The sequence below is a fragment of the Lissotriton helveticus genome, chromosome 2_1 (assembly GCF_964261635.1).
Source record: "Lissotriton helveticus chromosome 2_1, aLisHel1.1, whole genome shotgun sequence".
Classification (NCBI taxonomy): Eukaryota; Metazoa; Chordata; class Amphibia; order Caudata; family Salamandridae; genus Lissotriton; species Lissotriton helveticus.
The window spans coordinates 1,998,400,604-1,998,428,153 of record NC_136059.1 but is presented as its reverse complement, the minus strand read 5'-3'; the positions used below and the strand labels follow the sequence as shown (position 1 = coordinate 1,998,428,153).

At 45.7% G+C, this 27,550-nt stretch overlaps 1 protein-coding gene across 3 annotated transcripts in view; it reads left to right on the top strand.

The window, feature by feature from the left end:
- LOC144819003 (lecithin retinol acyltransferase-like) overlaps positions 1-27,550 on the top strand; it is a 1,051,137-nt gene that overhangs the window by 314,349 nt on the left and 709,238 nt on the right. For all 3 annotated transcript variants that reach the window (XR_013607191.1, XR_013607192.1, XR_013607193.1), the window contains exon 2: positions 14,911-15,001. The gene's annotated coding sequence lies outside the window, so the exon portion shown is untranslated. The remainder of the gene's footprint in view (positions 1-14,910; positions 15,002-27,550) is intronic.

Here is a 27,550-nt window from a genome sequence, read left to right as displayed (position 1 = left end):
GAAGCAAACGTGGTTGAAGTAGTAGATGGTGGAGGAAACCTGAATAAATCTTGGCTGGCTAATTGGTTAGGGCAGTCGCCGGATGTTTTTTAAATGGGTATTGGAATAGTTACACTAAATGTGTGTGGTTTGAATGATCGCCTCAAAAGACAACGGCTAGCTGTTTTATTGAAAACTTTGGGGCCCATTAGGATGGCGGGCGGATTTCCCCCGCCAGGCTGGCGGTAGCCACCGCCAGCCTGGCAGGGGCAATCTGCCCGCCATCCGCACCTAAATTCCCCCCACGCCATATTAGGATGGCGGGGGGGACAGCGGCGGACGGAAAGACCGTCCGGCGCTTTTACGCCCTGGTCACTTTGCGGCCGGGACGGAAAAGGTTTAATATGGTGGCAGTGTCTATTAGACACCGCCAGCCATATTAGCATGGCCCAAAACAGATGCCTTTCCGTGGCGCGATGCCGCCATGGAAAGGCATGCGGTCTTCACTTCGGGGGCCCCCTGCGGGACCCCGGAGTGAAGGACAGGTGGGGGTGAACACGGGGGTACCTGTGGTACCCCCCTGCATTTGCATTAACAAAGCGGCAGGTACCGCGTGGTGCCTGCCGCTTTGTTAATGCATATATGCATTTTTAGCATTGTGGCGAGCGGTGCTGAGAGCACCGCCCGCCACAATGCTAAAAATGCTGTATGCGCCCACCACAGTGGTGGGCGCATCCTAATCCCCCCCACGGGACCCCCGCACTTATGGCGGGCGGTCCCAAACTCCGAAAGGATGGCGGGCGGACTAAGTCCGCCCGCCATTCTAATGACCCCCTATGTGTGCAGACTTTGTGTGTCTGCAGGAGACTCACATTGAAGGAACAAAAGGGTTCTTATTAGAACAGTTAGGATTTCACTTGCTCGCATATTCAAAACAGGGGGCTAAGACTAGAGGAGTGGCTATATTATCAAAACGTAAGGAATGTTACAATTAAGAAAAAGCTTGAAGATCGCTGGGGTAGATGGGTCTTGGTGGAATGCTTGCTTGAGGGTAATTGGGTTACTCTGGGGTCCATCTATGGCTCAAAAGAAGATGATCCTGATATCTTTGAATTCTTAGATCTGGAATTGGCCACATGGTCCCCATCTATTGTTCTTGCTGGAGAGTTCAATATTAATGGGGCAGGGGGATTGGGCTTGGATTCTAATGGGAGATACCAGGGCCGGAAGAAGAGAGTTTGTCGAGCTATCCTTAGCCTTGCAAGGAATAATGCACTGGTAGATGTATGTGGAAGCTTAAAACCTAAAGACCAAGGCTTTACCTACTATTCGGCTCCCCATAAGCTATGTGTTAGGTTGGACTACTTTTTTGTATCAAACTCTATTTTATCTAAATCAAAAATTGAAAGACTCCCCAGGATCATTTCTGATCATAACCCTCTGATTTTAACTCAAGATGTAGCAACAAGATACACGAGTGGGCGGGTCTGGACTTTTGAGAGAGGGTTGTTGAAAGATGATAACTACATTAGACACATGACACAGTGGACTCAAACATTTTGGGAGATTAATAGGGGTAGCACTGCACCATAAATTGCTTGGGATGCTTTCAAGGCAGGTGTTCGGGGGGAGACCGTGAGCTTCAGCACCTTTAAACAGAAGCAAGAGCGGGTAAAAATGGCAGAATTAACCAAGGCGGGATTAAATGCAGAAGAGGAGTTGTCTCACTGCGTGATAGCAGGGGCACCGCAAGATCAGGTACTTATTAAAGTAGCTAAGACAAAGACGGAGGCAGAGGAAAACATAGCTATTAAAGCTGCTAAAATCTTTCTAGCAAATAGAGAGCGGTGCTATGAGTTTAGCGAATCTGTGGGTCGTACCTTAGTGGTCCCCGCTAGACAGAAGGTAGCTACAGGGGAAGTGAGGAAAATTAAGGATACTGCTGGGAGACTCTTCACAGATCCTGAAGGGATACGTGAAGTTTTTAGGCAGTTCTACATCACATTATATGATGAGGAGCAAGCAAAAGATCCCTCTGAAACACAGGCATACCTGCAGGATATCCTGGTGTCTATTCTACCTGAGGAGGATGGCAAGAGATTAGACGCACCCCTGGAGCCAGAAGAGATTATGGCCGCCCTATTAAGTCTTCCCTCTGGTAAGGATGCAGGGCCAGATCAGATACCAATTGAATTTTTTTAAAACCTTCTGGGATATAATTAGTCAGGATTTGATTACTACAATGCAGCAGGCAGAGCCAGGGGCATCTATACCAGGTTCCTGGGCAGGGGCAGATATTGTGATAATTTTAAAGAAAGGTAAGCCATCCATAGAACCAGGGTCATATAGGCCAATCACGCTTATGAATGCGGTTACGAAGATCTTTTCCAAGGCACTGGCACTTAGGTTTACTAAGATAATAGAAACACTGGTGAGCATTAATCAGCATGGCTTTATACCAGGGAGAGGCACCACCCACCACACACGTAAGGTCGTCACCCTATTAGATGCTTCAGAAGTCTCAGGAGATCCGATGGCAGTGATGCTGCTAGACGCTGAGAAGGCTTTTGATCGGGTCTCCTGGGACTTTCTGTGGTTTATTTTAAGGGTTTCGTCAAAGCAATACAAGTATTGTATACAGCCCCAACAGCTCGTATACGAGTAAATGCAGGATACACATTGCCACTTCAGATCAGGGGAGGAACAAGGCAGGGATGCCCGTGCTCTCCACTTCTATTTGCCATGTATATGGACCCACTAATACGAAGAATGGAGCTGAATGATAGTATTCCCCATTAGAAACCCATAGGGGGCATTGCAAAATGTTGGCATATGCTAATGACGTGGCAATCGTCACCCCAGATCCCACAGAGGCTATAAGACAGGTGGAGATGAAAGCCCTGCGTTTTGGTCAGGTCTCAGGATATGCTTTGAACACCTCCAAGACACAAATCATAAAATTTTACAAAAAAAAAAAAAAAAAAAAGACACAAATCATTAAGAATGGGAACGAAGAATGCTCTGAGGGCTCAATCAGGAGTATAGCTAGGGGTAACGATTACCGCGGCGTTAGTTAGCTTAGTGGAAGTAAATATAACATCAATAATCACCAAGGCCAAGAAAGATCTGGACAGACTACACAATCTTCACCTCTCCATGGTAGGATATATCAATATTGCTAAGATGATCCTCCTCCCAAATTTGCTTTACTTATTTAGGGCAATCCCGTTGATGTTCAAAGCAAAGTGGTTTAATACCTTAGAACAAATGATAAATAGATTTGTTTGGGCACATGGAAAGACTAGAAGAGCACTGAGGTTTATGGCACTTTCTAGGGAGATAGGAGGGTGGGCCTTACCTGACTTAAAACTGTACTATTGGGCAGGTGCTCTACAATATATGACAGGCCTACTGGGGGGAGCGGAGGTGGAAGGACAGGATGAGTTAGGAACAATAGCCATTTATGCTCTGGTTTTGGGTGCTGAGGCAGAGAATGCCTTTTTGAAATAAACCGATCGTAGCTACTTCAAAAGGACTAAATTCAAAACGGTGATTGCAGCACATAATATTTGGAAGGCCTTTACGAAGAAGTTTGGCCTGGGTAGGTACAATGCGTATACCAGATTGATCAATAATCCTACACTTCCTTGGGATATATTTTCGGATGCTGTGTTTGCAGAATGGGGGAGACAGGGAATAATGAAGCTGGGAGACATGATGGGGGCACCGGGAATGATGAAATTCTCTGATATCCAGACAGTATATGGTTTAGACTCAAGGCACTTTTTTAAATTCTTACAAATTAGAAGTTTCATGGTGACAAAAAGGCTGGGTTTGGAAAGAACTCAATTTTGGAAATTATTCATGGTGGAGTAGACTGTACAATAAAAAGATTCTATGTCGAATTGATTGAATATAAGCAAGATGACATGGAGAAATATGAAGATAAATGGGCACATAAGTTAGGTATAGGGAAGTAAGGCTTCCGTCTGTCACCATATCTGGGGCAGAAAATTCTATGTTTAGCGGCCCTCCAGGCACAGCATTATAAAACACAATACTCATTATATTACACGCCTGCAAGCATTGCGCAATGGGGAGGGACAACTGGTATTAACTGCCCCAGATGTGACCGGCTTGAGGCTGATATAGTACACATCTTCGCTTCATGCACTCATTTACAAACAACAGGAGATGATATTGAGTTATTTCTCAAACGGTCATTGAGAATAGAAATTACTCTAACACCATCAATAATCATGCTTGGAGTAAATGATGTTGATAGGCAGGCACAACACGGCTATTTAATCTTTGTAGCTATGGCAGTTCTGCGGCTATGCATCGCATCGGCATGGCTTGATCGACTTCCACCGACCTTTCACCAATGGCTAGCTTAACTATTATCGGCCTATAACCTTGAGAAAGCAATCTATGCAAGGAGGGGCAAAAGGGGAAGGAAACTAGGACTACAAATATGGGAACCCATAAAAAAATGGAAGGAAGGCGATTCTAGGTAGTATTTTCATTTGAATGCAAAATGGAACAATATGTGTGGTTAAGCCTTTTAAAAAAGTGGTTCTTTTTCTCTTATGAATTGCCCCGGTTTATGTATGTCAAGGTACATGTACAGTTATGTATTCTGGACCAAACACTGTCTTATTTTCTTTGTTGTTTATATTTTGTTTTCTTTATTAATTCTGTATTCTATTAATGAATTGTTGTGCCCTGTACAAAAAAAGGGGTAAATACCTTAATTTTTTTTTATTTTTTAAAAAGACATTCTAATTTTGAACATTTAAAAAAACATAAACTATGATAACATTTCCAATAAAAATCTAATATTAAATATGTTATTCAATTAAAAATATGTAATATAAATTGACAAACATTGTACATTATTACATTTTGATTTAATGCATTTTAAATGTTCCCAAAACGTCTATAATTAAAACAATTATTTTAATATTTACAATAAAATACATTTTAGCTTAATTTAATTCATCAATACACTAAAAATAAAAAAATATTATGTATGCAGAGTAATTATTTATCAAAATAAATGTATTATCAATATTAATCTGTGTTTGCATATTGTTAAAAAATAACATTATATTTAAATTAAAATATTCTCTTTTTTTAAATCTCCTCACCCTTATCCCCTAAAAATCCAGCACCCTGCTACTGAAAAGAAAATACGTATACATAATTTACACAGCAATACAACTGCAAATAAAAATTTAAAAAATGTCAGGAATTCTTAATTACCTTACTAAAGACATAAATTAAAAAAAATTATAAACACATAAATCCAAACACACCACAATAAAATCCATCTAAAATAACACTTACAAAAGATATCATATACAGAGATAGTTTATAAAATGATATTTTACGATATTGAAAACAGTGCTTAAAATGATATTCTGACCTACAATGATTTTGAAATCCCAATGTTTGTTTCACAGTATTTTTTTCTGATATTTTGTCCAAACACCTTAATCCACAGATACACTTCAGAGCATGGGGTTGAGCATCTGCAGGGTACTGTTATAAATAGTTTTGCGTCAGATATACTAGGGTGGGCCTTGTTTATTTTATACTAGAGGTGCAGTCTGCCTCATGCCGGCTCCAGACACTCTTGAAGAAATGCTAACCTTTAACTCTAGTGCAGTGGTTCTTAACCTTTGGATGGCTGTGGACCCCCACTTAATCATTTCTATGACCTGGGGAACCCCACTGAATAATTATGGAATCTGGTACCCCCCCTGAATCATTAATGGCAGCTAAAGATTTCGTTCTAAGCAATTTTAGTGATTTGTGCCACAAAACAATGCACAAAAATACAGCAACAATAATTCATCAAACAAATACACAAATGATGAAATATTTAATTTAATTCAAAACAAATATAATAAAAGTCAAAATTGTATTTTAAATAGAAAAATTGGAGCTTTACTAAATTCCATTGAGGCCATCCATTGTCTATACTACATTCTGTTTGATGCAGTTGCACTGCTCACACAAATCCATCTGAGGATACCAACTTGGGGCCTCATTACGATGGCGGTTGAATTGTCTGGCCGACCACCACAGTACAGCTACTACTGAGCATCACAACATTGTATGCATACAAAAAATGATGTCAATTTTCAACATCAACACACCCAAAATTCCAAATATAATACACACCCTGTCTCAGACCATGATCCTTGCTACCACCCTTCAGCCTAGCAGGACTGACCATGTCTCTTGTTTATAGTTTCACAGCAGCCATCCCTTTCACAGATTCACACACCTTCACCGCACCATTCACTGCAAAGAATAATCCTTTCAGTTATGTACCTGTAAATCACTTTAAAATCTCGCACACTCACTCACTTTAAATCACACAAGGTGACACAAAAAATACTTTTTTCAGAAACCTAGTTGTCAGTGTTGGTGAAAGAAATCATTAGAGTAGAGTCACAGATATTTGGAGCCCAAGTCCATCAAACTTCTGTCACCATGAAGAATAAGATGTGGGACAAAATAGTCTGCAAAGTGAACTCTTTAGATCCAACTCTGCACACAAAGGAGGACATCAGGAAGAGGTGGCACGACCTGAAGGCCAAGGTCAAGAGCCTCATCAACAGGCGCCACCTGGCCGCACAGAAGCCTGGAGGTGGGCCTCCCAGGCCACCATTAAAGCTCACAGCTTGAGAGGAGAAGTTGCACGTCATCCTGTTTTCGGAGGGCTTGATAGGAATACCTGGGGGAATGAAGTCTGTTAAGTAACATCACAACAACTGTATAAATATATCAATGTTTCCTGAGCACACATTACAATAATTTCCAAAGTGTTGTACATCTTTTGTTCAATGGGCAGTAGCCAAAGTGTAGGAAACATTCCTATTGGTGAGGTCACAAAGAATGTTGGGAGAAAAAGGCTCTGAGTGAATAGTTAGTGAAGCTGGGCTGCTGGAGGTCACTGTACTTGAAGACAGTAAAGAAGATTGAATTTACACTTGTGTTGGGTAAATTACTGCATATTTTGGTGACGAGTGGCTGTGCAGGGGGCAGATATCTACCTGTGACCTTCACCCCTGGAGAGCTTAAGGAAAGCTCCCTGAAAATGTCTGGCAAATGTAAGTTGGTGCCCCTGTTTTTGAGGAAACTGATGCTGTGTGACTTCATTTGGAGGCAGTGTGAAATTGACTTTGAATACATCTGGCCACTGTTTGGAAGCAGTGTGTAACTGACTTTGAATGCGTCATTAAAAAGTGAGGAATGACACGAACCTCTACTTGTAGGGTCAGAAGTGTGCACATATGCTTCTGCAGATGACTCCCCCAGTGATCCTCTGGGATTTTGTGTACTGTCAGGGTCACTCAACAACTGAAAACCATTTGTCAATATAATCTTCCACCATATAACCGGGCATCAGATATTTGGGTATTTGGACCTTCTTATCTTTTTCAGACACTAAGCATATGCTGCCAACACTGCCGTAATCTGCCTGTTTTAACTTAAATGCCAGCTCTCTAAGCCTCCGTTTATGAGGCATATACTCCAAAGGATGTTTTCCACAAGCACCAATTCTTTTTCCATCTTTAATTTGCCCATCTGCAGCTCAAACTCCCTCTCTGTATTTCCTGTCGGTCAGCTCCTCTGGGGACAGGCAAAGCGAGGATACACTACATCCTGCTCTCCACTTAAGGCTGCATTTCAGTGGTGATGTCAGCTCCTAATCCTGTTCATCCAGATTATCCTCATTTCTTGCTTTGCCTTGGCCTGGTTTAGATTATTCCTAACTGATCGTACATTCCAAGCTTTTTACTCCACTGCCTTAACTGAGACTCATACTCATAGGTCAGGAGCCCCCAGGGTTCAGTGTTGAGCCCTCTGTTGTTTAACATCTATGTCTGCCCTTTGGCAGATAAAGTGGAGTGGTGTGGTCTGACACTTTTGTCCTATGCATATGACACTCAGATCATCTTTAGTGTGTCTTCTGAACAGAACCATGGACCCTCAGAGTTAAGCTTGGGCCTGAGTTGCTCTTAGGCTCAATAGCAATAAGACAGAAGTCATGATTCTGGGGAAAACCTATCTCTCTGGGGCCTACATCATTGGCACAACTCTCTAGAGGTTCTGCCTACTCCATCGCACAAAAGTTAAAAACCTGCGATTTCTTCTGGATGACAAACTGTCTATGAATCCTCATGTGGCTATGGTGACAGTCACCTGTTTTGCGGTCCTCGTATGGCTAAAAATGGCAATGTGCTGTATCTGGGAGCCGACAAATCTACTACCCCCGGCTGCAATTAGTTCAGAATTCAGCCGCGAGGTTGCTCTTCGACTTCCAAAGAGGGCCTCTGTCTCCATCCTTCTTCGCAAGCTCCATTGGATGACAATTCCGAACGATATCAAGTTCAAAACTTTATTCTTAATGTTTAAGGCTAAGTCCACAATATATTCAGGACTTGGTGGCGCTTTATCATCTTTCTCGCTCTTTGCGATCCATAAATCACTCTCTGTTGAGTATGCCTAGGTCCTTCTTATATTTGGGTCTGAAACTCTTGAATTCTCTTCCAGAGTCACTGAGAAGTTGTACATCTCTCCTTCCTTTCCGCAAAGGTCTGAAGACCTTGCTCCTTTAACTCAGGAACCTCTCCCCTCCCTACCTTGCACCAGGAAACACCTTGACGTAGCTGTGCGCATTACAAATCTAAATCTAATCTAATCTTTCCTGTCAGAACTGCTTAATCTGAGCCACAGTGTAGTTTTCCAATTTGGCCAGCTCAAACTTCATCACTGAAGGTATGGTCACAGACAGTCAGGTAGCAAAAAGAGTATATTTAGAAAAAGCTAAAGTAGCTAATCAAGGAGATTCTTTTTTTAAAACCGAATTGTTCTTAAATTGTTTATGTGGGGTGATAGTGTAACACCAAATTACTGTATGGCACTGCCAAACACAAGGCCAACTTCTGACTCCTGAACACCACTGTAACCAGGGGTTGAGGGGGGAAGGAAGTCTTCTCAAGTTGTAACCACAATTTTTCTCAGGATGAAGTTACTAGCAAACCCTAAACTAATGCATGCTCAACACTCAGGTAGCTTGGTACAGAGCAGTCATGCTTAACTTAGAGGCAATGTGTAAGGTATTTGTGCAACACTTCAAACAGTAACACAGTGAAAACACCCCACAAAATGATCCAACAACAGAGCTAAAATAATAGAGTATTGTTTAATAAATACAAGAACAAAGTGACAAATATCCAATCAGTAGGACCAGAGGGGGAACAGCGTTTACAACGCAACTTTTACAACGAAGTGCCTTTACGACGCAACCATTACAATGCAACTTTTACAACGACTTGCGCTGGGGGGCGCTCTAGGATAATAGTTTTAATTTACTATCCAACCCCTTCCCTTCTATCCACGGGGACTGGAGTTTGAATAGTAAATTAAACTATTCACTATCCAGCGCCCCCCAACGCAAGTCGTTGTAACGACTTGTGTTGTAAAACTTGCGCCGTAAAGGCATGCATTGTAATAGCATGCGTTGTAAGGACATACATCCGGACCAAAGATATTCAATTTGAAAGATTTTTGTGAGACTAGTGCTAAAAAGCTTAAAGCACCAATTATGGATATCTGGTTGCACCAGACCAGGACAAAGTTAGAAGTTCAGGCTGACTATGATGGCACATGGACCGGATAGAGGAACCCAGTAGGCCTACTAATCACAGTACCTTATATCCAGGTTTGTTAAGCACTGCAAGGATCCTCGTCGAAGATGCGTCTCGCAGCTGAAGTAAGGCACCAGTTTTGAGAAGCAGCGAGGCTGCAATGTGAGGTCCTGTGTTGTCATTAAGGATTCTGTCAACCAGGGCTTGTGATGCGAAGTCTAGAGTTAAGGATGCGCCGCACAGCCAAGGCAATGGTATGTTATGTTATAGCATTTATTGAGCGCACTGTTACCCGTGGGTGTCCTGGCACTATGTGAAAACCCCCTTAAGGATTGAAACCAGAGTCATGTTAGTCCGCAAACAACCAAGTATTTAAGGCTTTTCGAAAAGCCAGTATGTTCGACATACCTCTCAAATACAGAGGAAGCTGATTCCAGGCTCTGGCTGCATTAACTACAAAGCTTTTGCCACCCCATGTGGCTGTTTTTACAAATGGCACATAGACCAGTTTGGCACCGGATAAGCGTAATGGTCTATTTGGAGTATACCAGAACCACCGCTGTTTTAGATAGGCTGATCCTGCTCCATAAAGTGCCTTGTGAACAAGACACAACTCCTTGAACCGGGTACGCTTCCTAACTGGCAGCCAGTGCAATTCGGTGTCTCTTTCGCTATTGGGGCGTATTTTGGAATGCCCAACACCAGTCTGGCAGCAGCATTCTGCAGAAGCTGCAGCCTCTGCATTAGTCCTTTCTGAATGTTAAAATAGAGACTATTGCAGTAGTCCAGCCTCGACATGGTGAGGGAAGTAATAACTGTTTTTTGACATTCTGTGGGTAAAAATTACAGAATTCTCTTTCCGGACCTGAGCACAAAAGACGTGGCTGAGGTCACTTCATGTATCTGGTCTTTAAAATTGAGCTTCTGGTCCACCCAAGCACCTAGGTTTTTTACCTTCCCGTTCGGGGCGGGAAGGGGGCCCAGGGAATCTGGCCACCATTCCAGTGTCCAGAAGTTAGGATCATTGCCAAAACATAGCACCTCCGTCTTGCTGGAGTTTAATTTAAGGCAGTTTTGGGCCATCCAAAACCCTACGGCGTTCATACACTCTTGAAAACGGAGAGCCGAGCCTTTTACCTTTTACCTTAATCAGAGCTGCCTTGCCACCTTGATCTAAAATAGTCTGAATCTCTTCGGTGGATTTCAAAAGTGCTGCTTCAGTACTGTGGCCCCCTCGAAACCCATACTGCATTTGGTCCAGAGCTTGTGTGAGTTCCAGAAATTAGCTAAGCTGCGTATTTATATGTCTCTCGACAATTTTAGCCGGTATCGGAAGTCTGGATATTGGCCTGAAATTATTAAGATCTTTAGTGTCAAGGTTCGGTTTCTTTAATAAGGGCAGAATGGAGGTTTTTTCCAGTCCAAAGGGTAATAGCCTTCTCTATACATCGCATTGAAAATGGGTGTCAAGACTCGAGCGACAGGCTCTGCTGCTAACTTTAGAATCGCTATCGGACAGGGATCCGAAGGGGAGCCAAATTTCACCTGCATCAGGAGGTTAGCAGTTTCTGTGGTAGTAAGCTGAGCAAAATTGTCAAATGACCCTTTCTTATCTAGACACAGGTTATCTGCTTGACACGCCATGGTTTTCGGAATTACAGTGGTGAAAGCAGAAAAGATGGTATTCACTTTCGCATAAATGAAACTGGCCAAAGTTTCACAGAGCGCCTGACTAGGTGTAATTGAAATAGCCACTGGATTGGCCAGACCGGTGACTGTATTGAAAAGTTCCCTAGCAGAGTTAGTAGCTCTATAGATCTTCATGGAATAAAATAGAAGCTTTGCCTGATGAAACTGCTGTTTATATATGGCAAGACCTTGTTTATACTCCTCCTTGTCACTATCCTTGTACTCCGTTCTCCATCTTCTCTCCAGATGTTTACAACTCTATTTCTTTTCCCTGAGTTCCTGTGTGTACCAGGGAGGGGAGGGTTGCCTTCTAGTGGAATAGTCGACTTCAAGGACCTTCAAAGCTGCGATGCGGAGTTCATTGTCATTGAGGCTGCTGTCGACAGGGGTTGCAAGGGCCTGCACTGAGGATGCCTTGTGTAGTGGTGGTTCTGATATGGTGACGGGCTGCAATGCGATGGTAGTCTTTGCAGTGGTTCTGATGCACGCAGTAGAGGTGATGCGTCAGTTCTGCTCTGGGTTGCACCACTCCGCAGAGAAGATGCTTTGGTTCTGCTGGATCCACAAAGGCCGGTAGAGCACCTTAGGCCTACTTCCAAGGGTCTGGGACTGGGATGGCATCACTTGGAAGTGTAGACGCAGATACCAGACTCTAGTTGCTGGGTCAACGTTGTTGGAGCCTTCTTTCTCTGAGGTTCAAGTCAGAAGGCCTGCCAACTAGCCCTCGGAATCACTCTGGGTTTCTGGGTTCAAACGATGCAGGTCCAGTCTACTCACCCAGGCAGGGGGCAGTAGGTCAGCTCAGCAAAGCAGTAGTTGAGCAGGACAGGAGTCTGGCAGAGTGGTAGTCCTTCAGCAGCTCAGCAGTCCTTCTTCCTGGCAGAGTATCAACAGGTTCAAAAGTGTACTGAAGTGGTGGTATCTGAGGTCCACTATTTATACCCAATTGTGCCTTTGAAGTGGGGGAGAAGCTTCTAGAGGTTTCTCTTTGAAGTCTCTAGGCATCCTGCCACGTCTATCCTCACTCCAGACTCACTCAAGACTACAAGTGGTATGCAGCATTTATGTGGAGGCAGGACACAACCTACTCAGGTGTAAATGGGGATGTGTCCAGCTCCTCACTCACATCCTGCCAGTGATGGCCCATCAAGGCATACCTAGCTTCCCTATTGTGTGTGGCTGCTGAAGAGGAATACACAACTGTCAGCTACACACAGTCATGTGATCCAGGGACAGGCTACAAGCACTAAATGGCTAAGACAGGAAAATGGCAACTTTGTAAATGTGCCTTTTTCAAAATTGTAGTTAAAAATCCGACTTCACCATAAGTTATTATTTTTCATTACAATTACATAGACACCAAACATTAACTGATTGCCTGCCCCCATTTGGTAATTACAGCGTATTAAATGTAATAAGATAAGTCCAAAGTTAGTCTATGGGAGAGGCAGGCCTTGCAGTAGAGAAAAACAAATGTAATAGTTTTACATGCACAACTCCAAATTTTTAAATATACTGAACCCTGCCCTCTGGATTGTCCAGGGCCTACCCTAGTGGTGACCTATATGTATTAAAATGGAATGTTTGGGCCTGGCCAAATTTTTATTTGGCCCGGTCGAAATGGCAGTTATGAAACTGTACACACAGGCTGCAATGGCAGATCTGAGACATGTTTGAAAGGCTACTTAAGTAGGTGGCCCAATCAGTGTGGCAGGCCCACTAGTAGCATTTAATTTACAGTCCCGGAGCACATGTAGTGTCACATTACTAGTGAATTACAAGTAAAATAAATATATCAATTGGGTCTAAGTCAATGTTACCAAGTTTTATGGAGTGAACACATGCATTTTAGCACTGGTTAGCAGTGGTAAGGTGCATTGAGTACGAAAGCCAGCAGAAACAAGATCAACAAAAACAAAATGTTTGGGAAAAGACCAAATCAAAGTCCAACAGCCATGTTTTCCAATGTTTGAGGTCAGAGGAGCTGGTGCTGCAGTAACATTTTATAAACATCCTCTATTTATTTAAACTGATAACCTTTTATCCAAATTGTTTACTAAAATGTGCTGTAAAATGGGCAATTGTGTCCTCCATTTATTAGCATTATCTTGGGAGAGTCACCTCCTTCCTAGGTGAACTCTCCTTGGATCAGTTGGGTTTGCTTGATTCATTTACTTGCTCTGTCAAAGTTATGAACACATTTATGCCCCATTTTCAAAACATATCTGCCATATTGTTGATCCCCAAGTACTCCACACCTTATTCTAAGTGTAGGTTGACACCTGCAGTGAGTTTTTGGTCAACATTAGCATTGTCCTGGTCAACTTTTTCAAGATATCAAAACCCTATTAAAGCAGTAACTTGGTTTTAATTCCATTGCCACCTCCGTCTAATTTTCCTGCACACTCATGTTCTAGGAAATTGCCTTAACTAAGAAAATTCTATGCACTTCAGAGATACAAAGCATAGGGACCCCTCTTAGCTTTCCAGGTGTTTCAGAAGACTTTCATGAACAACATGTCAATCCTAAACAACATCTCCTACCCATTCACTGACCTCTTGAGGTCACACTCTCCAACATTGATGGTGTCATCTCCTTATATGATTTCAGCCATTCATGATATCATTACTCTCAATGAGGTTCTAGTCAAAAAAGTTGCAAAACTCAATATTCCAAACTAGACAATTCTTCAATTATCTTTAAAACTCTACTTCACTGCTCACTTTTGAGAGCTCTATTACTGCTGGTCCCAGGTCGATGTGCGCCAGCAATTCAGTTGTCTCTGAAACTAGTCTCAACTGAGTCTGCACCTGGAGGTTACAGAAAAAATATAAGCCTCCAGAGCAAGGTCCATTTTTCTTCATTTTGATTCTCTACCATATTCTGTTGTGGTTTCCTTTGCAAAGAAATATCATGCAGCGTGCAGCAAAGTGATGGTTCATCTCTACCCACAAAATCCAGTTTCCTTTCCAATCACCTTTCGACTGTATCCTTGGCTTTGACCCTGTACAACACTTTGCTGCCTTTTGACTAGGCTCCCAGTGTGGAAGATAAATGAAAAACACAACTGTGCCCATGATGAGAAAAAGAAAATATGTGTGTATGTGCAGATGACCTCCTGACCAGTGCTTCTGTCATCAACACAAAGAATATCTGTGTAGGTCACTTTTCATCCCTCCCCCTGGAAGAATGTGAAATGGCAGTTTCTTTTTGAAACATTTACTATACTACCACTTTGCTTACCATCTGTCTCTGTGCAAGGCTGAACTGTTAAGAATGTTACTTACTATCGTGTTTTGGGAAGCTGGAACCATTTCTAATTGCAGGAAGCCTTGCTTAAATGATGTTGCACACCTGTTAAGCTGTAGAACATTTTGTTTGTACAGGCCTCCTCTTATGGGAAAACAGATCACTTCTGACAGTAGAGATTTGTGTATATATACTGCCTGTGATTTCAGTCTCGAAAGGAGTATGGTGGCTGATGTTCTCCATTGGTCAACACACTTCCTCGACCCGTCTAAATAAATGTGTATTCTGGTATTGCTTGATTGAAGTTTTGGTTTTCTTCTACAGATATTAGTGCTGTGTACCAGGTGCTGGCATTTCAAAAGCTGCAGAGCAGATGATTCTCCCCTAAACAACTAAGTGTGTGCATCTTGAAATGGTAAGGGTCCTTATTTAAAAAATCTCTGGACGGTCTTTTCTGGGAGGAAATAACTGTGGTTGCAGGCCTGCTGTCAGCGTGGCCCACATCCTACGACTACAGGGGGCTCAGATTTCGAGAACAAACATGTGAAAGAGGGTAAGGACATTTAGGGTAAGATTTTTTTTCGTCATCAAAGCTTTATTCGAGAATTATACTCATAAAAGCACAAACATACATTTAAAATACATCATTTAAAAAGTTAAATTCGAATTATACAAAATTTTAAGACAGTTGTGCAGATAAGAAACTTTGATGTATAATTACACAAAACCCACAAAATGTACCCCGATCAATTTACATTAGTAAGAATTTCCCTCTGTCTAATGGACCATGCCCACCCCAAATACTTTGCTGTTGCTAGGACAACAGGCATATCGGTGGAGGTACAAAGAATTCGTAATTCCTCAACACCCCTAAGTGTCCCTAGATTTCTACAGACAGGGGCTAACCAAGCTTTTCTCGGGGTGTTATAAGCTGTGCACATGAATAAAAAGTGACCTATACTTTCGTCTGCTGCACCACAGACAGGGCAGCAGGAGGTGGTGGAGCTCCTCCACCTACCCGTCAATGATCTCAGAGGAAGGGCACCTGATCTTAGCTGGAAGAAAAGCTTCCTGTCCCCTGGGCTAGTAATACTGTCCCAATATGGTTCTAATGCAGGACATTGTTTAACTTCAAGAAAGCGCCCCGTCATGGTGTCAGATCTCGTTTTTTTCCATAGTCTTCCAGCTACCCAGTCCCAATATAGGCTTTTAATCGTATTTTTACTTGGGAAGGGTTCCACAGATGGATTGTCCCATAGATTTGAGAGGCCAAGATCGCCTAAGACTGTCCTGAGATTTTTTAGCCAAACTATCTTATGGAAAGTATCAGCTTTAATTATGGCCAAGAACCCATCTGCATAGTGCCGAATCTCCAAGGTAGTCCAGAGGCGTCTCCAATAGAGAATCGGGCGCAACCTCGCTTGGTCGCTAACTGGTCTTCTCCCTAAATCAAGACCAAGTGGGATTAGTGGTGTACTCTGCGGGAGTCCTGTAATTCCCCTAAGAAATCTATTCTCAGATAACTGCAAAGGGAGGAGCTTCCCAAATCCCCACAGCTCTGCCCCATAAAGTGCAGACCCAAGAACCTTGGCGTCATATACTGCCAAGACCGATTTTATTGGCTTAGTCTTCGACTTTTTGTGTTCCGCCCGAAGTGCCCCCGAGATCTGTTGGTGCCTCAGAACCGCCTTTTCTATGTGCTGGGACCATCTTGAGTCGTTTGCAATCTGTATCCCCAGATAGGTAAATACACTGACCACCTCAAGCTGACAGTTATTCAGAAATATCTTCTGCCGGGGTCTACGTTTAATGTAAAGGCCATCAACTTGGTCTTACCCACTTTGACTTCTAGGCCATGCTCCCCACAAAAGAGATCGAAAATATTCAAAGCTCGCTCGAGGCCAGCCGGGGTTTTGGATAGAATTAGCGTATCGTCGGCGAACATCAGGATCGGAACCCTGAGGCCCGCCAACGAAGGCGCGTCTACACTGGCATCCAGCATCCGAGCCACTATCCCATTAATAAATAGGGAAAAGAGCAGGGGAGCCATTGCGCAACCCTGCCGCACTCCACGCTCAATCGGGAAGTCAGCAGATGATTCACCATTCATGCCCCATTGGACTTTGGCGAAATTACACTCATGCAACCTCATTATCAGGGTAAGTAACTCAGCCGGAAGACCTGTTTCACTCAGAACTGCCCAGAGCTTTCTCCTTGGGACCAGGTCGAAGGCAGCCCGCAGGTCAACAAAAGCAACATACAGGCTGCCCTCGCCAAGCACCACCGTCCCCCACTGCAGCAGAGCAAAGCGAAACACCTGGTCGATTGTACTTGTTGCCTGCCGAAAACCAGCCTGATAAGGGGACAGGGCATTGTTCTCGTCAACCCAATCCATTAGTTTGTTTACCACCATCCTCCCTACCACTTTTTGGACAGTGGCGATCAAGCTTATCGGCCTGTAATTAACCGGGAGAGACCGATCCCCTTTTTTATATATCGGTATGATGGTTGCTCCCTTCCATAGTTCAGGGACAGCCGTTCCCTTTGCTATAGCATTTCCCAGAAGAAATACATATCTGGCCCACCTCACCTTGTCGTTAGTAAAAACATCAGAGGGTACACCATCTAAACCCGGGGCCCTTCCCCCGGGCGCAGCGTGAATTGCGACTTTGGTTTCTTTAAGGGTAAATAAGTTCCCAGTGGGGAATACAGCCAAAATTACTTCCACATCCATAAACTCTGCAGTCTCAGCATATTGGGGTTTGAAATAATCCACCCAGGCACCCTCGGCGACATTATTATCGGGTTTGTCTGGAGTTCCACCTCTACCCCACTTAACAATATTCCAGAATAACCTGGAGTCCTTAACCCCCGAAGCCTCCTTTAGTTCAACCCAATGCTTTTCGTCCCATGTTTTATTTTGCTAGGGATATACTGACCTTGTAGTCCTTCCTGGCGCCACTAATCGCTACCCTGTCCCTGCTCCTAATTGCTCTGCCCAAATTTAGCCTGGCTGCCCTGCACTGATGGTTAAACCATCTAGCTGGTTTGGGTGGTTGTTTCCTGTTTGTCTTGCGAGTCCTCAGGAAGTGCGGTTTTAGGAGGGAGAAGAGCCTGTCATGTATGTCAGTTATTTCCCTAGACCCAGGGATTACTGGGTTTGCATCCTCCATAGCGGTGATTGCAATATCTACCTTTGAACTTATAAATGCCATAGATTCTGCATTAGCCAATACACTTGGCCATTTAAGTCTGCGCATGTCGTTGGCCATAATAGGCAGTGGGCCATCAGTCGATGGAGAATTCCCTGATTTGTCCAACCACCAACTGTGGGTCACACAGAGAGGATTATGATCACTCTCCAATCTGCCCTTAATTTCCATGTCGCATACCAACTGCCACAAGTTTAGGCTGCAAAGGACATAATCTATCCGGCTTTGGTAACGACCATTGTCGAATGTGCAGGCGCCTTCCCTATCGCTCTTAGTTCTCCCATTTAGGGCTCTTAGTCCTTGTTCCAGGCAAATGGCATTCAGTTGTAATATGTCTTTCGTCCATCGCTTGACCGGGGCCAAATTTAGAATAGGGACGCCCCACTGCATGTCTTCCTCTTGCCCCAAGGGAACATCGAAGCTATCCAATGGTTCGAAAGTCCTATTTAGGTCACCAGCTACTACAACTTTATTTCCCAAGGACTGCATTTCCAAAAAAGTGGACAAAGCCTCTTGAATGGGTGAGTTCCCTATGGTACTGCCCCTAGCATAGATGTTATAAATGTCTATCCCTCCCCAGTGTTCTGATGCTATGCTTACCATTTGGATATCCTTGCAACCCAAATCCACCATTTTGATTGTTGCATGTAGCCTTTGCCGTATCCAAATTGTAAGGCCTCCCATCGGTCGGCCCCTGCCGCCTCTGCTAGCCGGGATTGCAAAATTTAGATAGCCAGGGAGGAATATAGGATCGCAGGCCCATGTCTCTTGGAATAGACATACATCAAAACCATTGATGAAGTCTATCCAATTTTGGGATTCCAGCTTGCTACTCAACCCCGCGATGTTCCATGAGACCAACTTCCCTAAACAGGGACCTTCTATAAGGGCTGCTCTTGTAGACACCCCAGAGTGACGTGTTAAATTTCCTACAATCCCCTCCATATCAAGATTTTTGTCCTCATTATTTTGCACAACCTCCAGAGTGCCAACAGTGCTAGTTGTGATTAAATCTTCATTTGCAGATACCCCAGAAATTGAGATAAACTCCCCACATGTTGCCTCCAAATTCACGGTTTCCCCGCTAGTGCTAATTTCATTTGGCTCCACATTTTCGGTTAACGAGAGAGTTACTACAGATTCCCCACATATATCCCAAAGATTAATATTTTCCCAGTTGTTTGTGGTGTAAACAGATTTAGGTTCATCATAGCCCCAACCCTGGGAATTTTTTCCATTTGGTCATTGAGCCCACCCTGGATCTGCCATCACTTCAAAACGATTATACGTTGGTACATTACAATAGTTTCCCCGTTGGAAGGGTGCAGTGAAGGAACAAATCCTGGAGAGGGGGGATTGTTGAAGCAACCTGCTTCAGGAACTATGCCAAATTGAATGCCTGGTGGTCTTGGATAGAAGAATGTAAGGTCCACAACACCAATTCCAGCACTGTTTGTGCCCCAATTTTGTCTCGTGATCAAGCGTACCACCCTGGAATCCTGGAAATTAACAACAATACAATCCCCCTCCAAACACTTGGGAGTACAACCTATCCAGTCTGTCCTTCTTACTGCAATGATCAGCCCGTCCGCTTCCCTGGGCAATGGTCTATTGATCCTTAACCAGTGCATTACCTTGTTTTTCAGCATCTGGAAGGATTCTCTTTGCCCAACCTGCAAAGATGGTACATTGGTGAGGATGACAATGAAGGGATAAGAATCTGGGGGGAGATTCATAGGTGGTATCCTGCGAAGGGCCCTCATAGGAAGTGTAACAGGCGGGCCAGGGGCTGGAACAACAGAGCAGGATGTTGGAAAGCTTGGTGGGGGTTGTGCAACAGGCGGGTCAGGGGCTGGAACAACAGGGCGGGATGTTGGAATGCTTGGTGGGGGTTGGGAATTGTTCATTACAGTGTTACCAGTTTTGGAACTGTCTTTATTACCCGTGTCTACAACATCAGGGTACTTTTTGGGTTGGAGAGTATTGCTTCCCCGGCTGTCCGGTAAGTATAAGTTAGTCTTTGGGACTTGACCCGTTGACCGAGGCCTATTAGTAGTAGTGACTACAGGGGGGAGAGGCTCAGCAGCAGAAACACTGATTGCCAGCCTACTTGATTTTGGAGGATTACTGCTATCCCCCACCCAGGGATGGGACTTGATTAATGAATTGGTGGAAAAGAAATTATCAAGGGTAGCCTGCTCGAAGTGGTCAAGTCGATCGGCTGGTCTTTTGACTCGCTCTTCAATAGGAGTCAAGAGAGACCTCATCAGCCTTTCCAACTGGACGAGCAATGGTGGAACAGGAGATAGGGTCTCGGCCGATCCCACCGTTGAAGGGTCACTAGGGTTAGATGCAGGGCAAGCCGAGGTTACTCCATCACTAATGATCTTGGCCCCATCGGAGCCAACCCCATTAGGCTCACAAGGGGTACCCAAGCCTAATCCAGTTTTCCTTATTTTTTTGGGATGTTTGGGAAGATAGCACTTCTTCGGGGCAATGCATCTTTTCCTTTTGGTGCACGGTTTGTTAGTGGCCACGTGGAGTGGCACAGTCTATTGGGCAGTATTTACCTCACTAATAGATAAGTCAGTTGGTATAATGGGCGAGGTAGGAACCAGGATGGTCCTATTGTCACCCGCAGGAAAGTTACTCGATGGGCCAGGTGACTGGGAAAAAGCATAAGGTGTTTCTAATACCGCTGGCAGGGTTAGAGATGATAAAGGAGGGACCAATGCCGGGAAACCCAGAGATGGCCGTTTCTCCAAGGGAATTTTAAGGAGTTCGATAGATAGCCTACCCTCGGCGCGTCGCTCCGCCAAAGCAATCTCCTTATCAATATCTTGAGTTGCCCGACTAAAATATTTGTCTAGGGGACCCAAGATTGTTAGTCCCATCTCGGGCTGGGGGGAGCTTTGGATAGGGGTAGTCAGAGCGGAAGGCATACTTAGCAGGCAGTGTACTTAATAAGGGGAGAACAATATAAGCCCAAAACACAATTTATCAGGTCACAGTAACAGACTATGGCAATGAATTGAAAGTTAAGCAAGTCAAAATGTCAGAATGGCTTACACGTGAAATCAGTGACCCCAAAGCAGTAATACGATGTCAGAGAGCGGGCCCAGCCCAGCCTCCTTCAGCCCCTGACGGCCACAGACGGTCCCGCCCTTGTCCCGGGCTTCTCCTGGCACACTCCCGCGCAGCGGTAGGAAGATCTTGCTATATAGAGTGTGGAGAGGGCAGGGGGCGTGTCAGGCAGGGAGAGCGGACCAGGTGTCTCCAATGGGTCTATACAGGGACTCCTGGGATACGGAGTCCCTGTTAACGCTCGCAGCCCTGCAACAGTTTGTGCCTCAGCCCTCGCACTCTGCTACAAGTCTTGTCAGTTCCTTTCCTCCACCCGCGAAGCGGGACCCGCGCAGCGGGTCCGGCGAGTGGTCAGCAGCAGCCCCAGAAAATCAGCGGGTATCAAAGCAATGGGCAGCAACCACAACGCCAAACGAACACCAAGTTTAAAGATTTTTTTTAATCAAAGAGGATTCTAGGTTCTAAGTGCTAGGTTTAAAATGATTTGTTCAAAGCGCTACGGTTGAAGTGCTAGATCACAATGCTAGGTACAAAGTACTAGATACAAAGTGGTAGGTTCTAAGTGCTAAGTTTAAAGCGTTAAGTTCAAAGCGCTAGTCTTTAAGTTCTAAGGGTCCTAAGATACAGTGTGAGAAGCTGGCCTGGTATGTGATGTCCACTTATGTAAGTGGGCACCTTGCACCAGTCCAGACAACCCTTATGGTGATTTAAGAGGTCTTAGACAATCTTAGAAAGCTCTATAAGTGGTAGCTGCGGAGAGCAGCCTTCAGACCTAATCCAGATGGAGTGTAAGCAGTTTGTTTCACCAGAATGCAATCTTTTTTTTTTTTGAAACTCTGTTTATTAGTGTTTTTACATCAAAAACCATACAGAGAAAAAAAAGGACAATACAGTGGCTAGATCGTACAATCACTGACGCAGCATCAAAGGCATGCAGCTGTTACAGCATATCACAACACAATAGCACGTAGAGAGTGATGATAAAGCGGTATAGGGGTAAGTCTGTACAGCAATCGAGGGCGAGGCATTAGTATCAATGCACATCAAATGGAACTCATGTCGCAGCGGATCACAAGGGAACACAAGGGGCCACATCAGTAATAGAGGATCAGAATAACAGTGGATAATGATAGGTCACTGGGGACAGGGTACATCCACATACAATGCATTAGAGCAGAATCAACAGCGTATCAATGACAAGTATATCTTAGTGTACGGACATTTTATATCTAGACATCACCTTCACCCCGGAGGTCGCCTCCCTCCGAGCTGCCATCTCGAGCAGCCTGATCCTGAAGATATCCGACCAAGGGTCCCCATATGTCTCTCGGCCTGCTAGATAGCAGGAGTAAGTCAGCGAATACTGTGTTTTGCTCCTGGCTATATGTCATATCGGAGAGCCATTCCTTAAACTTCGGGGCCCTGCCACGACCCCACCTACATGCTACGCGCCGCTTTGCTAGGAGTAATGCAATGTCTATGAATTTCCTGCATGTCTTAGGGATATGTGGTGTGTGTCCCAAGAGCATTAGTACTGGGTCTGGAGTTATGGATTCCCCAGTCATGGATTCTAGGGCGTGATGCACCTGCTGCCAGTAGGTCCATACAGGGGGGCACTCCCAGGCAAGATGTAAGAAACCTGCGTGTTCTGCATGGCATTGCTCACAGCGATCATTATCAGACAACTGAAACCTGTATTTTTTCATAGGGGTGTAATATAAGCGCTGCAAGAATTTGTAGTGAATTATCTTGAGCCTGCAGCTGGCTGATATACGGGCCGTGAGGGTGCAACAGTATAACCATTGATCGTCAGTGATGTCAACGGCCAGCTCAGCAGTCCAATATGTTCTTGCCGAGGCCTCAGGCATCGAGCCACCCGCCCTGACATGGCGATACATGCCCGATACCAGATGAGAACCATCCTGTGAGCAAAGCAGGAAGTGGAGCGGAGGCGTGATCACAGGTTTTTCGGGAAAGTTAGGGAGGATATCCCGCAACCCTTGGCGCAATCGTAAATAATAAAAGACATCAAGCGGGGTACGGTTGTGCATTGTAAAGAATGCGTCCGCAGTTTTGAAGCAGCCTGCTGAGAAGAGATCGCCCCAGCAATTGATATGAAGAGTCTCACAGAGCACTCGGAAGCCGCGCTCCTGCAGGAGATCGAGCTTAGGGTGATATGCCAGCGGCATTCGCGGGGAGTACAGCAGGCTGCAGTCTAGTTTTTTAGCCACACGGCGCCATGCGTCAATAGTGCATGTGACAGAAGTATACGGTGTCGTGATGACTGCAGGTGGACAATGAAGAAGGCCATTGAGAGGCAGAGGGTTAGCAATCCAGTCTTCTACCGCCAACTGAGGCATAAAGGGAGTGGGGACCATCCAGTGATAAGCATAGTGTGCCTGAGCGCAAAGATAGTAGACCTCAAAATCAGGGAGATCGAAACCCCCCTTATCGTATGGCTGTGTCAGCATGGACCATTTCAGCCTCAGACTCTTGCCCCCCCAGAATAAGCGACAGAGTTCAGATTTCAGTGATTTAAAGAAGTACGCGCCCGGATGGTAGGGGATATTGAGGAAGAGATATAGGAAGCGTGGTAGCACTACCATTTTGATAAGTGACGCCCTGCCTGCCATGGAAATAGGGAGGGAGATCCATCGGTCTACCAATGCGGCGAGCTTAGTGACGGCAACGCCGTAGTTGGATCGGAGCATCTCGTCTTTGTCACGGGAAACCCAGATACCTAGGTATCGGAGATCAGTACGACACCACTCCAATTGTAGTCCAGGGGGAAGTCAGGTACCGCGTCCGTGAGCGGGAAAAAAAGGGACTTCGCCCAATTGATCTGCACACCAGACATTCTGCCAAAGACAACAAACTCCCTGAGTAAGGGATTCAAGTTACGCGCTGGTTCTTTGACAAACAGAGTCATGTCGTCTGCATATAACGATACATCGATCTGGTGCTGAAGGCAGCGAATTGCGCCGTCCCGATGAAGCTGTCGGAGCCGACAGGCAAGGTGTTCAACGGCGATCGCGAACAGGAGAGGGGACAGCGGGCATCCTTGCCGGGTGCCCCTGGAAATGGCGAGTGATGCGGACAGGCGACCATTGACCAGGACCCTCGCAGTGGGCTGTGTATAGAGCAACTGGACCCAGGAAATGAATAATGTTGGGAAACCCATACGGGTCAGGACAGCAAATAAGTACGGCCACTCGACCGAGTCGAAGGCCTTAGTGGCGTCTAGGAAGGTCGCCGCAACAGGGAGGTCAGGGTGGACAGTGTGGAGTAGGGAAAACAAAGTACGCAGGTTATGGGAAGTGGAACGGCCCGGGACAAATCCAGACTGATCAGGTAAAACAATCCGGGTCATCAGAAGAGATAGTCTGGTGGCTAGCACCTTGGCCAAGATTTTAACATCACAATTCAGGAGCGAGAGTGGTCGGTAAGAGTCGCAGGCCTTGGGGTTTTTATTAGGTTTCAATAAGGAAGTGATAACGACTTTGCGCATGGAGCAGGGGAGGATGCCATCAGTCAGGGATTCCTCGAAAACCTCGCGGAGGACCGGGGCCATAATGTCCACGTAGGTCTTGTAAAATTCGGCGGGGAGCCCGTCCAGGCCGGGCGCCTTCCCATTTTGGAGTGACATAATAGCGTCCCTGATTTCTTCTAATTCAAAAGGGGCAGCTAGGAAGGCCCTATTGACATCACTGAGCCAGCAGAGGGCTATATCGCCCAGAAAGTCATCATACTGGACATCCTCAGTTGTGGCTGTGGTGTAGAGCGCGCAATAATGGGAAACGATAGCGGCAAGCAAGTCATCGGAGTCCCTGACAGTGTGTCCCTGGTCAGTTACCACCTCAATGATCGTGTTAGTGGTGTGTGGTGTGCGTATCAATACAGCCAGCACCCTGCCAGGTCTATCCCCCTCGCAATATTTCCTCGCCTGCCAATGCTTGCCCCTGAACTTGGCTTTCCTATTCGCCTCCTCCTCGTATTATGTGAGTTTGTCCCTAAATGCAGCGTGTACGTCAGTGCTATCGCCCTCTACCATTCACACCTCCAATGCCCTCAAATCACCATCGAGCGTTCGGAGTGTGCACTGAATATCGCGCAAGATCCCAAAACTCTTTGACATTCAGTAGCCCCTGATAGTTACCTTCAATGCCTCCCAAATATGCTCAACAGAGTCAACGGAGCCCTTATTTCTGGGGAAAAATGCAGCGATCTCTTCGCCAAGTTCGGAACGGAATACCGCGTCCAGTAAGGCCGCTGGTTGTAACCGCCAGTGTGGTCTAGGATTATCCCACCCAGGTACCCGCAGGGTCATGAGAACTGGGCTATGGTCAGAGTATGTCCTCGGGAGGTGAACAACATCCATCACTTCTGCGAATATCTCTCTAGACATGAAAAAATAGTCAAGTCGTGCCCACGTGCCTGTCAGTGAGGTGAAGTGAGTGCCTTCTGTGCGGGAAGGATGTAGGTGTCGCCAGGCGTCTATCAGGTTGCCCTCCGAGATCACTCCCTCCAGTGCCTCCCTGGATCTGGGCTTGTAATGTGTCACTCCGTCCGCCCTATCTAAACGGGCACCAATGCTATGTTAAAGTCCCCTCCCCAAATGACATGCCGGGATCATACATCTAAAATTTTACCCCAGAGTGTGGTGAAAAAGAGGGGCATGTCCAAGTTAGGTGCATAACAGTTCCCTAATGTGATGGTGTCGTGGCCTAACCGCCCCCACAGTAATACAAAGCGGCCCTCTGCGTCCGTAAGCTCCCCACATACCTGAAAGGGTACCGTGCGTTTAATTAGGATAACAACTCCCCTCGCATAATTGGAGTAAGAGGAGAATGCACGGGTAGTAGCCCATTTTCAGCCAAAAGAAGGGCGCGTTTGTGACGAGATATGTGTCTCCTGCAACATGGCAATTTGAACCTGATGGCGATCTAAGTATGCAACAATATTTCGAATTTTTTTTGCATTATTGAGTCTACGTATGTTCCATGATAAGCACTTCAATTGCGCATCAGACCCTGAGCCTGTCATAACATAGAATTAATCTTAAACATGTGACATACCGCTGTGGGTGCCAAAAATGCAGCCACTCGTAGACGACGCCAAACAGTACATTGGCCAACCAGCCATCCGCTGTCCTTATTAAATCAACCCCCCCCAAAGGAACTCAATCCCCCCTCCCACTACTGCATCCCAATCATGCCAGCAGCCATCCATCCCCACACCCCCCCACCTCCCACCTCCCCAGAATTCCAGCAACTTGTGCCCATGAGTGGGGTACACCCATAGGGGAATCGTCATCAAGGGCGCACAGCCACTTCTCCCTCAGACAGCTTCTCGCTCTGTACCTCCCTCGGTGGAGGCTAGGGCAGGGAGAGTGGGCCCTGCAGTATCATACCACTAGAAGAGTGAACTAATCTCTTATTGCAAATGAAATGGCAATGCCATCTGAATCAGTGTCATTAGGGCAAACCTTAGTAGGACAGCACTGGGCCAGACCAGCCCAGGAGGAACACTGTGGATTAATTGTCCTCTTCAACCAAAGGTGGATCGACTTCGGGGTCCGCATGATCGTCCTGTCTGCCCCTCTGTGCTTTGCGGAGCGCTTTCAAATAGTCCTCAACTTTTTGCAGGTCAGTGAAAAAACGCCGCTTACCCTGGTGTGTCACCCTCAGCTTCGCCGGGTATAGCATGGCGTAGGCCAATTGAGCCTCTCTTAATTTCTTTTTTACTGCCACGAATTTGCGTCGTTCCTCCTGCACAAGGGGAGTGAAATCAGGATAAAGGGAGAACGTGATGCCGTTATAGTGTAGGGCCTGTTTGGTCCGAGCAGCTCTCAGGGCGACATCCCGGTCGCGGTAGTTCAGCAAGCGAGCGATGATTGGTCTAGGCGGCATTCCAGGTTTCGGAACGGGTGCCAAAGATCTATGCACCCTCTCAACAATGAACTGGAGTGAAAAGGCATCCTCCCCTATTGATGCTCGGAGGATTTTCTCCACATAGAGCTCCATCCTGCCAGTGTCTGTGGACTCCGGAACGCCCATGACGCGGATGTTATTGCGTCTGCTGCGGGCTTCCAAGTCCTCATTCTTGGCTGCAATGATTCGAAGGAGATTGTCCATGCGGGCAAGTTGAGATGTATGAGTGGCAGTGAGGTCATCGTTATCCGAGATCCGTTGCTCCGTCGTAGTGATCCTCTCCTCATGCTGATCAACTTTGTGCACCAGGGCATCCATTCTGGAGGACATCCTGTCCACTTTCTCCACCACTGTAGCAAAGCCCTGGCGCATTTCTTGAAACAAGCGATGCATATCCAACTCGGTTGAGGGGGAGGAGGCAGTAGCAGGATCCATGTTACTAGGCCCCGGCTCGGCCGAGCCCGGCTTCGGCCCCCTCTTGGTGCCCTCAAAGTTAATTTTCGATTGGCGGTTCTCAGGGCGCACCATCGTGTTCTTACGCCTCACTTGGTCCACCTTCTCGGGACGCGCCAAATCCGTGGGGGGTCTCCTCCCGGCCAAGGGAGGTGTCCGAGCTCCTTCCAACTTATTCCAAAGCAAGGAGCAGTGCCAGGAGAACGCAGGATTGAGCAAGTCCTTGCACGGGAATTGTGTGTCCGGCAAGGCAGTGGAGCAGGCCAGTGGTCAGAGGATTTCAGA